General features: G+C 41.1%; 1 long non-coding RNA gene and 1 pseudogene across 7 annotated transcripts in view; both read left to right on the top strand.

The window, feature by feature from the left end:
• LOC103226046 (uncharacterized) overlaps positions 1-14,738 on the top strand; it is a 42,869-nt gene that overhangs the window by 9,817 nt on the left and 18,314 nt on the right. For 4 of the 7 annotated variants that reach the window (XR_012092281.1, XR_012092282.1, XR_012092279.1 and 1 more), the window contains 6 exons: positions 207-383; positions 2,441-2,499; positions 3,206-4,872; positions 6,189-6,247; positions 7,373-7,857; positions 13,505-13,665. This is a non-coding gene — a long non-coding RNA (uncharacterized lncRNA). Of the gene's footprint in view, positions 1-206; positions 384-2,440; positions 2,500-3,205; positions 4,873-6,188; positions 6,248-7,372; positions 7,858-13,504; positions 13,741-14,596; positions 14,653-14,738 lie in introns of all 7 variants that reach the window. The other 3 variants (XR_012092277.1, XR_012092278.1, XR_012092280.1) reach the window with 3 other exon arrangements.
• Positions 14,432-14,531, top strand: LOC140711154 (U6 spliceosomal RNA; annotated as a pseudogene).

The raw sequence follows: 14,738 nt of genomic DNA, 5'->3' as shown, positions 1-14,738 counted from the left end.
GATTGAACTTTTCTGCCCTCCTGCTTTTCAACTTCTCTAATAGTCTCTCATTAAACCAATTCTAAGAACACCCAAAAAGGGAAAAATTTTTTTCAAAGCAGTAAAATGATGTGGACTGTTAGAATGTAAAATATATGAAATAAGTTCTTACATGTTAGTGCTGCTCTGACATAGGGACATATTATTGAGAATCAGCTTTTGCTCAGTTTTCAGAGAAATGGAATAATCTTATTGCTGATCTACATAAGCAAGTTGAAGAATTGTCCGAAAGAAAATATGGTATGTCTAAACTGGAAAAGTCCTGTAATCCTGTGTTCATGAGCATTTACACAGTGGAGTTACTCTTCATCTTGGGGGTACCGTGGACAGGCCCAGGGCTGCCGGTAAGTCATGCCTCCTTACACGTTTCTCCTTGTCAGGTGCTTTGTAGTGTCTAAATATTGGAAACATTCTCTGTTTCTAAATTGCTACAAAGCTAAGGAAAAGTTGTGTTTCTTTAATTATTAGCATTTCTTTTAAACTTTCAGCATGGAGATTGGGAATTTATTTACATATTTATTGCAAAGCCCTTCATCTTAGGGATTTCATTGAATTATTATTATTATTATTTTTTGAGACAGAGCCTCACTCTGTCGCCCAGGCTGGAGTGCAGTGGTGTGATCTCTGCTCACTGCAACCTCTGCCTCCCGGGTTCAAGCAGTTCTCTGCCTCAGCCTCCTGAGCAGCTGGGATTACAGGCGCCAGCCACCACGCCTGACTGATTTTTGTATTTTTAATAGAGACGGTATCATGATCTTGGCCAGGCTGGTCTTGAACTCCTGACCTCCTGATCCAGCTGCCTCGGCCTCCCAAAGTGCTGGGATTACAGGTGTGAGCCACCGTGCCTGGCAAAATGTTATTTTTTTAAATGAATTGTTTCTCTTAGTCTGCTTCATTAAATTTGGTATTCATCCAGGTGTGGTGGCTCAAGCCTGTAATCCCAGCACTTTGGGAGGTCGAGACAGGCAGATACTTGGGGAAAGTATCCATGGATAACATGGAGAAACCTGGTCTCTACTAAAAATACAAAATTATATGGGCGTGGTGGCACATGTCTGTAATCCCAGCTACTCGGGAGGCTGAGGCAGGAGGATCACTTTAACCCGTGAGGCAGAGGTTGTGGTCAGCTGAGATTGTACCATTGCACTCTAGCTTAGGCAAAAGGAGCAAAACTCCATCTCAAAATAAATAAATAAAAATTCAGTACTCACCAAGGTGCCCCTGTTGTCTCTACTTTTATGTTGATGCATCACTGAGTTGACATTAGATTTCAAATTTGTCACTGCACTTATACTATTCTATCCTGAAGCCACCTTTATATAATGATGAAAGAAATTAGCAATTTGTTATTATCCTCTGTCTGTTGGTATATATCAAGTGCTTACCTAAAAAGAGCAATAACCAAAGTGCTTACCTAAAAAGAACAATACTGTTTTTATTTGGATGACTACTTGTAACCTACTAGCAAACTATAAAATTGTATGAGATGCAGAATTTTAACTGAATTGCTTTAAGTGAACGTTTAAACATGATAAATCATATTGATGGTATTTATGTTAATATACTTAAAGTGAACATTTTTTTCTTCATCATGAATAATATAACCTACTCCTCAATGAGAATCTAGAATTAAATTTGCTAGTGAATTCAGTAATATTTCCATAATATTTTCAGTTATGTGCTTAAGGTTCTCTTAGTGTTTCTCCCACTTTTTAATAGCTTATGCCTTTTTTGCCTTTGGTTTTTTTTGGTTCATTTTAAAGTAAAAATCTCACAGCATGTGATACTTGGAAGCAGTGTAACGGTCTCACCTGGTGGTAAGACCGTAGGCTCTAGGGACACAGGCTGGCCATGTCTCTTCTCCTGTCTGAGCTTTAGTGTCCTCTTTTGTGGTCATGAGAACTGAAGATCTATCTTGAAGATTTGATAAGACACTAAAGTGCTTCATATAATACCAGGCATATACATGCACAGTAAATGCTTCCTTCTTACATTTTTATTGATTGATTGATTGAGACAGAATCTTGCTGTTTCACCCAGGCTGGAATGCAGTGGTGTGATGGTGGTTTCTGCAACATCTGCCTCCTGGGTTCAGGCAATTCTCCTGCCTCAGCCTCCTGAGTAGCTGGGCTTACAGGTGCCTGCCACCATGCCTGGTTAATGTTTGTATTTTTAGTGGAGACAGGATTTCACCATGTTGGGCAGGCTGGCCTCGAACTCCTGACCTCGTGATCTGCCTGCCTCAGCCTTCCAAAGTGCTGGGATTAAAGGCATCAGCCGCCGTGTCCAGCTTGTCTTTTCTTATAACAACCACCCTTGGTGATGAAATGTTAAATAAGTGCTAGTGGATATTATTTTGCTTAATGTTGCCTAGTGAATATTAAGTATTCTTACCTTTCAGAAATGAACTTATGAATTCAACAGGTGAAGATTTACAATTTGATTAAACAGCTTCAGGAGGTAGGTCTTCAATCTTAAGTCAGATTAGAAGATTATGTGAAATAATTATTTAAGGTTTAACATTGAATTCTTTTAATGGTACCCTCCACATGAAATAATATGCTTCTAAGTATTAATTATGTGCCAGGACAAGAGAATTCGTGTTGTCAAAATTCTCATACTCTCTAGAACAGTGAACTCATTTTCTTTTTATTAACACATTACAAATACATGTAAATATTGCATTTACGGGTAGACAGAACTGGAAGAACAGTATTTGTCCTACTTTTGAGATGCAAGATTTATCTGGCGTAATGCATTGAACAGATTATTATCGAAGTCTACACCGGTCAACTGAACAAGCATTCGTCAAATGTCCATGATACGTAGGACAGAAGGTTTTCTTTTAGAGTGTGGAGCCATGCATATTATCTTTTAATTAGATTTAGTTAGATATGTTTTTAAAGAAATAGAAATATAATTGATTTTCTTGTTTTGGCACTGGAGTGAGGATGAAACAGAATGGAATGACACTGTTTAGATTTACTAAAATGGAGGGATAGCCAGTGAGATCATATCCCATCTTCCTGGACCTTTGGCTTTTATAGGTTGAGCTATAAGAACAATTAGAAAAATGGATATCATTTAAACACAGTATGTAGAAAAGAATAATTTCTACATATTGTGAATAATTGCACCTGCTAACAGTTCTTTTTTTTTTTTTTAGATGGAGTTTTGTTTTGTTGCCCTTGCAGTGCAGTAGTGTGATCTCAGCTCATGGCAAGCTCTACCTTCTGGGTTTTAGCAATTCTACCTGCCTCAGCCTCCCAAGTAGCTGGGATTACAGGCACCTGCCACCATGCCTTCCTAATTTTTGTAATCGTAGTAGAGTTGAAGTTTCACCATGTTGGCCAGGCTGGTCTTGAACTCCTGACCTCATGTGATTTATCCACATTGGCCTCACAAAGCACTGGGATTACAGGCATGAGCCACTGGGCTTGGCCATAATTTTTTTGATAATGTTGTTTTATTTTAGGAAAGTAAATACAATGAGTAGGACTTAGCTCCAGTTTTCTCTTACTGTTTTTTGTTTGTCTGTTTTGTTTTGTTTTGAGATAGAGTTTAGCTCTTGTTGCCTGGGTTGGAGTGCCATTCCATGATCTTGGCTCACTGCAGCCTCTGCCTCAAGCGATTCTCCTTCTTCAGCCTCCTGAGTAGCTGGGATTACAGGCACCCTCCCCAATGTCTGGCTACTTTTTGTATTTTTACTGGAGATGGGGTTTCACTGTTGGCCAGGCTGGTCTCCAACTCCTGACCTCAGGTGATTCACCCGCCTTGGCCTCTCAAACTGCTGGGATTACGGGTGTGAGTCACTACAACTGGCTTTAATGGGATATTTCACTGCACACTTTGATAAACAGAATATTAGCATTTTTGCTGTTGTTTTTATTTCACTCATTATTTAAGGTTTAACATTGAATTCTTTTAATGGTACCCTCCACATGAAATAATATGCCTCTAAGTATTAATTATGTGCCAGGAAAAGAGAATTCATGTTGTCAAAATTTTCATACTCTCTAGAACAATGAACTCATTTTCTTATTATTAACCCATTACAAATACATGTAAATATTGCATTTACGGGTAGACAGAACTGGAAGAACAGTATTTGTCCTACTTTTGAAATGCAAGATTTATCTGGCATAAGGCGTTGAACAGATTATTATTGTTCAATTTTTTGAACAATAATATTTTTATTTGATTGCTATTTTTCTTTAGACTCAATTATATTAACAGAAGTAAAGATAAAAGTATAAAAGTTAAAGACCAATACAGATTTAATAGTTATTCTAGTCTACGTATTGTGTTTAAATGATAGCCCTTTTTCTTTTTGTCCTTATAACTCAAGCTGTAAAAGCCAAAGGTCCAGTAATGATCCCATACCCTTTTTTCCAGTGTCATGTTGAAGATCTTTATGTAGAAGGCCGTTCCAAAGGAACTTTTTTTCTGTGGTGGGGGATGGGGTTTTCATTCTTCTTGCTCAGGCTGGAGTGCAATGGCATGATCTTGGCTCACTGCAACCTCTGCCTCTTGGGTTCATGTGATTCTCCTACCTTAGCCTCCCGAGTAGGTGGGATTACAGGTGCCCACCATCATGCCAGCCTGAATATTGTATTTTTAGTAGAGGCGGGGTTTCAGCATGTTGGCCAGGCTGGTCTTGAACTCCTGACCTCAGATGATCCTCCTGCCTCAGCCTCCCAAAGTGCTGGGATTACAGATGTGAACCACTATGCTCTGCCAGAAATTTTTTTTAAGAAGACTGTCTACTAATGGAATTCCTGGCCTGGAGAGGATATTGCTGTCAAAGGAATTGATTCATTTTTTTGTTAAAAGGTAAGACTCTTGGATTCTTATTGGACTCTCCTCTCTGTTCTGAGTAATAAATTTTTTTTATTGTTGACAAATATTTATTCACCACCAGGGTTATATTTAATTAAGTCTGAGTTATTTTATGGTTTTGTTTTGTTTTTTTTTTTGAGATGGAGTTCTGCTGTCCTTGCCCAGGCTGGAATGCAATGGCGCGATCTCAATTCCATGCAATGTCTGCCTCCTGGGTTCAAGCGATTCTCCTGCCTCAGCCTCCCGAGGAGCTGGGATTACAGGCATGTGCTGCTATGCCTGTCTAATTTTGTATTTTTAGTAGAGTTGGGGTTTGTCTATGTTTGTCAGACTGGTCTCGAACTCCTGACCTCGGGTGATCTGCCTGCCTCAGCCTCCCAAAGTGCTGGGATTACAGGTGTGAGCCGCTGCACCTGGCCTATTTTAGGTATTTTTATCTTCCACTTTTTAATTTATCTGGGTCCAAAATTGAGTAAGTCATGCCAGTGTTAGCTTTTAAAATGTGAAGACTGCCCTCACCTGACTGGCACGCAACTGACATTTTCTTTCACAGTTTTCTGCTACTTTTGCTAAAGAAAATAGTATCCATGTCTTGTTTTTAAGCCTGAGATTTTAAAGCCTATGTGGGAATAAATGATTTTTATAGACGTGTAGAGAAAGATAGTCTTGAATGCAATGTGATATTAAAGGATCCCATTTAAGATTATTGTAATATGTTTCAAAGACCTGTGGGTTGCAAAGTTACCAGTTTACTTGTGAGGACACATCCTCCACGAAGTACCTGATGAGACCATTTGCAATTATTATTTTGTTTGGTTAATGTATGGAAACCTCAAAAGAAGATTTAGTTGTGCTCAAGCATCCCGATTGTCTTTTCTCTTCTTAATTAATTAATTAATTATTTTTTTTCCCTCCTGAGATAGAGACTTGATCTTTCACTTAGGCTTAGAGTTTAGTGGCATGATGTTGGCTCCCTGCAATCTCTGCCTCCTGGGTTCAGGCAATTCTCCTGCCTCAGCCTCCTGAGTATCTAGGATTACAGGCATCTGCCACCACACTTGGCTAATTTTTGTATTTTTAGTAGAGACAGGGTTTCACCGTGTTGGTCAGGCTGGTCTCGAACTCCTGATCTCAAGATCTGCCTACCTCGGCCTCCCAAAGTGCTGGGATTACAGGTGTGAGCCCCTGTGCCCAGTCTGTCTTTTCTTCTCACACCCACCCTTGGTGATGAAATGTTAAATATGTACTAGTGGATATTACTTTGCTGAATATTGCCTAGTGAATATTAAGTATTTATTCTTACCTTTCAGAGATGAACTTATGAATTCAACAGGTGAAGATTTACAACTTGATAAATCAGCTTTGTGAGGTAGGTCTTCAGTCTTTAGTCAGGTTAGAAGATTATGTGAAGTAACGTTTAACATTAATTTCTTTTCATGGTAGCTTTCACATGAAATAATATGCCTCTAAGCATTAATTATGTGCCAGGACAGGAAAATTCATGTTTTCAAAATTCTCATACTCTCTAGAACAGACTCATTTTCTTTTTATTAACCCATTTTTAAATACGTGTAAATACTACATTTTGGGTAGACAAAACTGAAAGAACAATATTTGTCCTACTTTTGAGATGCAAGATTAATGTGGCATAATGCATGGAACAGGTTATTATTGAAGTCTACACCAGTCAACTGAACAAGCATTCATCAAATGTCCATGATACTCAGGACATAAGAAGTTTTTTTTACTAGTATGGAGCCGTGCATATTATCTTTTAATTAGATGATTTAGTTAGATATGTTTTTAAAGAAATAGAAATATAATTGATTTTCTTATTTTGGCTCTGGAGTGGAGTGGGGACGAAACAGAATGGAATCACACTGTTAGCAATTATTAAAATGGAAGGATTGCAGCAAGATCATATCCCTAGTCTCCCCATAGCAAATGTCATGTGCTAGCTGTTTTGTGTGTGTGTGTGTGTGTGTGTGTGTTTTTTTTTTTAAGATGGAATTTTATTCTGTCGCCCATGCTGGAGTGCAGTGGTGTGATCTCAGCTCATGGCAAGCTCACCTCCTGGGTCCAAGCAATTCTCCCTGCCTTAGCCTCCTGAGTAGCTGGGATTACAGGCCCCTGCCACCACGCCTGCCTAATTTTTGTATTTGTAGTAGCGTTGGGGTTTCACCGTGTTGACCAGGCTGGCCTCGAACTCCTGACCTCAGGAGATTCACCCGCCTCAGCCTCCCAAAGTTCTGGGATTATGGGTGTGAGTCTCTGCACTTGGATTTAATGGGATATTTCACTGCAGACTTTGATAAACAGAATATTAGCATTTATGGTGTTCTTTTTATTTTACTCATACTATTTTTCTTTGGACTCAATTACAATAACAATTAAAGATCAAAGTATAAAAGTTAAAGACCAATACAGATTTAATAATTATTCTTTTTTACATATTATGTTTAAATGACATCCTTTTTTCTTTTTGTTCTTATAGCTCCAACTGTAAAAGCCAATGGTCCGGGGATGATCCCACACTGTTTTTTCCAGTCTCATGTTGAAGATTTTTATGTAGAAGTTCTTCCCAAAGGAATTTTTTTTTTTTGAGACAGAGTTTTCACTCTTGTCGCCCAGGCTGGAGTGCAGTGGTGCGACCTTGGCTCACTGCAACCTCTGCCTCCTGGGTTCAAGTGATTCTTCTGCCTTAGCCTCCCGAGTTGCTGGGATTACAGGTGCCCAGCACCATGCCAGGCTAATTTTTGTATTTTTAGTGGAGGTGGGGTTTCGCCATGTTGGCCAGGCCGGTCTCGAACTCCTGACCTCAGGTGATCTTCCTGCCTCAGCCTCCCGAAATGCTGGGATTAGAGGCGTGAACCCATGCCCGGCCAGAAATGTTTTTTTTAAGAAGACTGTCTACTAGTGGAGTTCCTGGCCTGAGAGGATATTACTTTCCAAGGAAAGGATTTCTTTCATTATTTAAGGGTAAGTTTCCTGGATTCTTACTGGACTCTTAATCTCTGTTCTGAGTAATCCATCTTTTTTATTGTTGACCAATAGTCATTCACCACTAGGGTTGTATTTAATGAAATCTGAGTTACTTTATAGCTTTTTTTTTTTCTTTTGAGACCGAGTTTTGCTCTCATTGCCCTGGCTTGAGGGCAATGGTGTGATCTCAGGTCATCACATTCTCTGCCTTCTGGGTTCAAGCTGTTCTCCTGCTCGGCCTCCTGAGTAGCTGGGTTTACAGGCATGCGCCACCATGCCAGCTAATTTTTTGTATTTTTAGTAGAGATGGTGTTTTACCAGGTTGACCAAGCTGATCTCAAATTCCTGACCTTGGGTGATCCACCCGCCTCATCCTCCCAAAGTGCTAGGATTACGGCACTTTAATCCTAGCACCGTGCCCGGCCTGGGCCTGCTTCTTTCATTCTCTTTTTCTTTTTTTTTTCATTAGCAGTTTAAAATTGGTGAGTTATTCAGACACAAGCAAAAGAATATTAGCCCAGCTTTGGAAATAGGTGTGAGCCCATGTATGATTTTCCTAGTTTCTCCTCCCCCTTCGCTTTTTGCTCTTTTGTTAGTATGTTAATTGTTTTCTCTCTCTCAATCTTTTTTCCCCATTTCTTTGGCAGACATTTTTACTTGTCTTGGAAGAGTAGGCGAAGAACTGTTTTTAGGACTCTTTGAAAGGGTACAATATGGATGACAGTCTTGGCTAATGGTAACCAGATCCAGGGAGCCCGGGTCAGTGTGAGCTGGAATCTGTTCAAATTAGCAAAGCACTGGTACTCAGTGGCAGGAATACAAGTGACCGCAAATTGTTCAACCCATCTGGAAAGGGATACAGACATCATCCTCAGAATCTGTGGGGAATACACATAGCCCGTAAGACACATTCCTGTTTGACCCTATAAAGATTCTTTGAAGAATAATACCCTTAGCAATTTTCTAGCCAGCTTGCCTGCTTATTTATCTTTGAGGACAACATGCCTCGTGGAGCTCCACAGGCCCCAGAGGATTCTGCATTTGAAAGTGCTGAAGCTGAGAGACTGGGTCTTGGTGGACCCCAAGAGGTCTGCTTTTCCTCTACTCATTGTTCCTTTTTTTCCCCCGCAACTGGCATTGCTGTTTAAATGGGTTGTTCTTTGCCATTTAAGTTGTTTGGTAGTGGTATGTCAGGATTTGGGTTTTCTGAATATTTTCCCAGCTGGTGACATGAGTGGTGGTTAGGGAGGAGCTGTTTTAGGGCTGTTCTGGAGCTGTTGAGTTAGGTGTATGGATACTCACAGCTCGTCTGTTGAGGAGAATGCTGTTCTCATTGTGCTGCCTTTGGTGACGCTGTGTGTGGCCCTTTAGATGTGGGTGGAGGTGAGTTGGGGCACTTAATGAGATCTGTTTTAGGTGCTTTTGATAAAGTAGCCTGCACTACAGGATTCACTGTGACTTTTTTCCTTAACCTGCGTGTATTTCTCTGCTAGCCTTTGCTGTCTTTCTTATGCCTTTGATTTTCCCAGCACCTCTTGGTTGAATTTACATAAGTGCTCTGCTGTGGTTTAAGTGTGTCCCCCAAAGTTTATGTGCTGGAAACTCAATCCTCAATGCAACAGTTGGGATGTGGGGCCTAATAAGAGAGCCCTCATGAATGAGTTAATGTTGTTATTATGGTAATAGATAAGTAATCACAGAGTGGTCTTATTATAAAAGAGAGTTCAGCCCCCTTTGCCCTCTTGCTGTCTTGCACTCTCTTGTCCTTCTGCCTTCTGTCATGGGATGATGCAGCCAGAAGATCCCTACTAGATGCAGGCCCCTCAACCTTAGATTTCATAGCATCCAGAACTATAAGAAATAAAATTTCTTCCTTTCCCCTTTTCCTTTCCTTTCTGTTCCATTCTGTTCCGTTCCATTCCATTCCTTTCCGTTCCCTTCGCTTCCCTTCCCTTCCCTTCCCTTCCCTTCCCTGTTCTTCCATTCTCTTCCCTTCCCCTCCCTTCCTCTCTCTCCCCCTCCCTCCTTCCTTCCCTTCCTCCTTCCCTCTTTCCCTTCCCTCTCTTCCTTCCCTTCCCTTCTTTCCCTTCCTCCCCTTCCCCTCCCTCCCTCCCTCCCTCCCTTCCTTCCTTCCTTCCTTCCTTCCTTCCTTCCTTCCTTCCTTCCTTCCTTCCTTCCTTCCTTCCTTCCTTCCTTCTTTCTCGTAAATTATGCAGTCTGTGGCATTCTTTTATAGCAGCATGAAATGGACAAAGACCAACTCCATTTTCAAGAGCAAGCCCTTTTGAAGTTTCTGAGCGAATTATGACTACAAAGGAAGTTCTGTAGGTAGCCTCAGATCCACCACCTAGGAAGCATGCTACCAAGCAGTCCTAGTATCTAGGATTCAGTCAAGTGCTGGGCAACATGATACCTCTGCAATTTAGCACCTCCCTATGTACCTCCAGTTGGCTCAGCCCATCAGGGCCAAAACTACCCCTCATATCCTAGTGTCTCTTGTAGGCAGAAGCCTTGCCTAAACCTTAAGCTGCTTGGCTCACATTCTGTCTTGTGCTTTTTTTGTAGGGGGTTCAAACATACACAAAAGAAATAGGATGAACCTCCGTGTACCCAACCCTCCAATTAAGCAGTTACCTCCATTTTTCCAGATTTGTTTCATCTACTTTAATCTTCCTAAAAATTTATGTTTGTAAGGGAAAAACTGAATAAATAGCTAATTCTCCATGCTACCTCTCATTTTAAGTCACTTTTCAGAGTAGTAAGTTAGTGACCTAGTAACCTTCCCTCTAGTGACCAATAGTTTTTTTTTTCTGAATACCATCATGAACTCATAGATTATTGTTTGCATTTGATGTATTTCAGGTCATTGCAGTCTTTATTGTTTTGGATGCTTACATTGTCTCATCAAGGTTAATAATTATCTCTTCAAGTTGACTCTCCTGTCTTTTTGATGTGATCCTGTTGGACTTTGATGACTTCCTTGCTTTCTGGCAAAAAAGATGTTCCAGGATCAATATACTGTACCATACATGGAGTCAGCCATTTCTCTAGGGGGCCTTGATTCCTTTTAGTAGAGAACACAGTTTGGGGTCTTGGACTGAATGACTTTTGTGAACCTCCTCTTCAGAGACTACAGCCTGCATCCCTGCATATAGCCCATTTGGAGCTCTCGCTGGGCACCAGCAGATCTCCTGAAACTGCTATATAGTTCTGCCTCACTCTTACAAAGATTCACCTCTTGAGAGTTTTGTGCTGTGTCCCCAGATATAGTCTTTCTGGTTCTGAAGCTTTTGTTTCAGTCCCCCTGAATTCCACCAGCCCTATGCATACCATACCTTGGATTGCTAACCCACCCCCAGTGGAGCCTCTTTGGTTAGAATAGTTGCCACACCCCGTGCCTAGTACTCTAGTAAACAAGGATCTACCTGGGCTTAGGTTAACTTTTGCTCCTTTGGGCCCTGTGTTCTACCAGCATTTCATTTATCTGAAACTCCCCCCTCACCTCCAGACCTTATCTGTTCTTTAATGGTTTACTGCTGCTTCCTGGGTTCTCCAGAACCCAGTTCAGGAGTTTCTGTTTTAGTTTGAGATCTTACAGGCCTGTCTCATCAGGTTGATGTCAGCCCAGCTAGGATTAGGCAGAATTGGGTGGGGATTGTAGTGCATTTTTGGCCCAGCATGTACCTGTCTGACTAATTATCTGTCTTTTCTTTCCTGTTGCAATTCATGGGCCTTAGCATCTTCTGAATGGTGTTTAGTAGGTCATTCTGTTGATTTCCTGCTAGGGAGTAGCATACTCTGGCTCTGCACCATTGGCCAAGGGACTTAAGGATAGATGACAGGCTGCAGTTTTGTTAAATGGAACAATATGAAGAGATGGCATTTTGGCAGCAGGGCCTATTTGAATGGTTGGTCCTTTGTCCCTGTGTTGATATAGGCAGATCCTTGACGGGAATTTGGAATGATCCCAAATATTGTAGATCACTGGTACATCAAGTTATCCTCAAGGCTGTCTTTCTAACAGTCTTGAATGATATTTTGTGAATCTTTGGAGATTCTCTGTGTAGGATTTAATCATTTAGTTTTTTTAGTCGAGCCTGTTTAGTTTCTTTGCAAAGAAATAAGAAATCTGAAAGAGATGGCAGGCATTAGGGAAAAAAGCCAGGATCCTTGTTCCCCACCCTCTACTTAGGTTCTGGAACTGTACTCATAGGTGAGTAGTGAGGAGCTGGGCCCAAGCACATTAATCCTAGATGTAGCTCTGCTTTGCGCTCGCTCCAGTACTTGTATCAAATTCACTTCAAGTCACCCAGAGTAATATGTAGAGGAGTCATTCAGGAGCATGCTTATACTTCATTATATCAAATGGGAGATCCTGTAATTTATAGCCTATTATTTCTGGAGTCTGGAGATGGCTCTGCATAAGCTTTGCTGAAGCAGATTTTATTACATTAGAAGAGAACCTAGCTGGCTGCATCCTACACTGGAAGCTTTTAGATGCTAATAAGGAGGTCACAGAAGGTAAAGGTCACAGAATGACTCTGGAATCCATTCCCTGCCAAGAAAGAATAATGACGCTTTAGGTTGGCCTCTTTTCGTTTCCCTTTGATTTTGAGTAATAAATTATCTCCTCACTTCCCAGCTGAACAGTTTGGGAGTCTCTATTCCCTAGAAAGACTCTGGTCACATACCCATCAGATTAAATTAGGTGATAAGTCTTTGACCTTAATGAATGTTGAAGGATTTCAAAGGGCTAATGGAAATTCTTCTAGAAGCAATTGCAACCTCCGCCTTCTGGGTTCAAGCGATTTTCCTGCCTCAGCCTCCCGAGTAGCTGGGATTATAGGCGTCCACCACCACGCCCAGCTAATTTTTGTAGTTTTAGTAGAGGCGGGGTTTCACCATGTTGGCCAGGTTTGACCTCAGATGATCCATCCACCTCGGCCTCTCAAAGTGCTGAGATTACAGGCGTGAGCCACCGCGCCTGGTTAAACTCCAGTTTTTCATGTTCCCTGCATAGGTCAGGGTCTTAGGGAGTGATTCATTCTAGCAGAACTCCCTGGATTTTAAGGCAGGTGTTCCATTTATTAATTGACAAAGGAGGCATATTTCTCCCCTGGTAACCTAAAGATTTAGGTTGTTTTCCCAGGGACTCTGTTTTCACTGTGAGGGTTCTTGGAAACTAAGCAGAGGATGAGGAAAAGGCTGTGAACAAGCTTGCTGGTCTCTCCCTGTCCTATAAAAGAGCATACTTCTTCTGTAACCAGAAGACCCTTTTGATTAGTCAAGGCTGGGCAGACTGAGATGAGGGTGTGTGTGTGTGTGTTGAGACAGGGTCTCACTCTGTCACCCAGGCTGGAGTTCTGTGGTGAGATCAGAGCTCACTGCAGCTTCTACTTCCTGGGCTCAAGCGATCCTCCTATTTCAGCCTCCAGAGTAGCGTGGAATATAGGAATGTTACCACACCCAGCTCATTTCCTAATGTTTTGTAGAGATGAGGGTTCACTGTGTTGCCCAGGCTGGTCTTGAACTCCTGGCCTCACGGGATCCTCCTGCCTTTGTCTCCCAGTGGCTGGCATTATAGGTATGAGCCACCTCACCTGACCTGCAATGATTTTTCAACAATATACTTTCTCTTTTACAGAGCCACTTAAGCTAAAGATACCCTTGAGAACAAGTACTGTCCTGTGGTTTCATGGCCTTTCTTCCATCTGTGGTTCTTGCCAAGTGGAATTTCAATGACATCTTATCAAGATGGATAAACCCAAGTTTCCCAGTGCTGGAATAGAGAAAATGGATGGACAAGTAAGTCCCACTCAGCACCTATAGCCCAGGCATGGGGACCTCAACACACCTGAGCCTCAGACATCACCTTTCATTGTGAGTAGCTCTGAGATGACACTTCTGGTTGGTAAATGCCTACTGGCAATAGTTTATATAACAGCAAGTTAAGGAATAAATAGTCACCAAAACGTTTTCTGTCCCCAGCTCCAGCATTAATTGGATTAGATAGTTATTTTCTGAAAAATTTTCCTATGTCGCAGTCCTGACCATATCTTCAAGTGAACAGAAAAATTCTATTAAAAAGTGAACCTTCTGTCTCACTCTGTTGCCCAGACTGGACTGCAGTAGTGCAATTATGGCTCACTGCAGCCTCAACCTCCTGGGTTCAAGCAGTCCTCCTGCCTCAACCTCACAGGTAGCTGGGACTACAGGTGCTTGTCACCACACCTCACTAATTTTCCTATTTTTAAAATATTTGGATTCCACAGGACCGACTTCAAAAAATTGAGTACACATGGATTTTGGTATACACAGAAATGGGGTAGCTGGAACTAATCCCCCCATATACCAAGGGACAAATTGTATCTGTTTTTACAATTCTCCTGTAGGATACATTATGTTCCATGACAATGGTAATTTTTAATGACAATTTTTAATTGAGTGAAATTACCATAAAAATAATAATTTGCTGAGCTGTTACTAGATGCCTATAAGTACCATAGATTTTTTAAATTCCCCATATCTCTTCCTTATTTCACTTAACCACTCTATCTTAAATTACTCATGCTTGCTTCAGTGGCACATGTACTTAAGTTGGAACAATAGAGAGTTTGGCATGGCCTCTGTGAAAGAATGACATGCAAATTTGTGAAGCATTCCATATTTTTTAAAAAATGAGAAAAAAATTACTCCCAGATTTTCACTGTGTTTGTGCATATCACCTTTTGTTTAGGTTGAATTATATCCAAAGATGATATTTCCGGAAGTGAGATTACTGTGAGTGACAGGGTATGCGCATTCTTATTACCCTTGATGTAAATTGCCAAGCTTTCAGGCATGGTGGCTGTCAGCCTATAATTCCAGCACTTTGGGAG

The sequence above is a fragment of the Chlorocebus sabaeus genome, unplaced genomic scaffold, assembly GCF_047675955.1.
Source record: "Chlorocebus sabaeus isolate Y175 unplaced genomic scaffold, mChlSab1.0.hap1 unalloc_scaffold_235, whole genome shotgun sequence".
Lineage (NCBI taxonomy): Eukaryota > Metazoa > Chordata > Mammalia > Primates > Cercopithecidae > Chlorocebus > Chlorocebus sabaeus.
The sequence above is the reverse complement of the archived record's forward strand: the minus strand, read 5'-3'. Positions and strand labels throughout refer to the sequence as shown.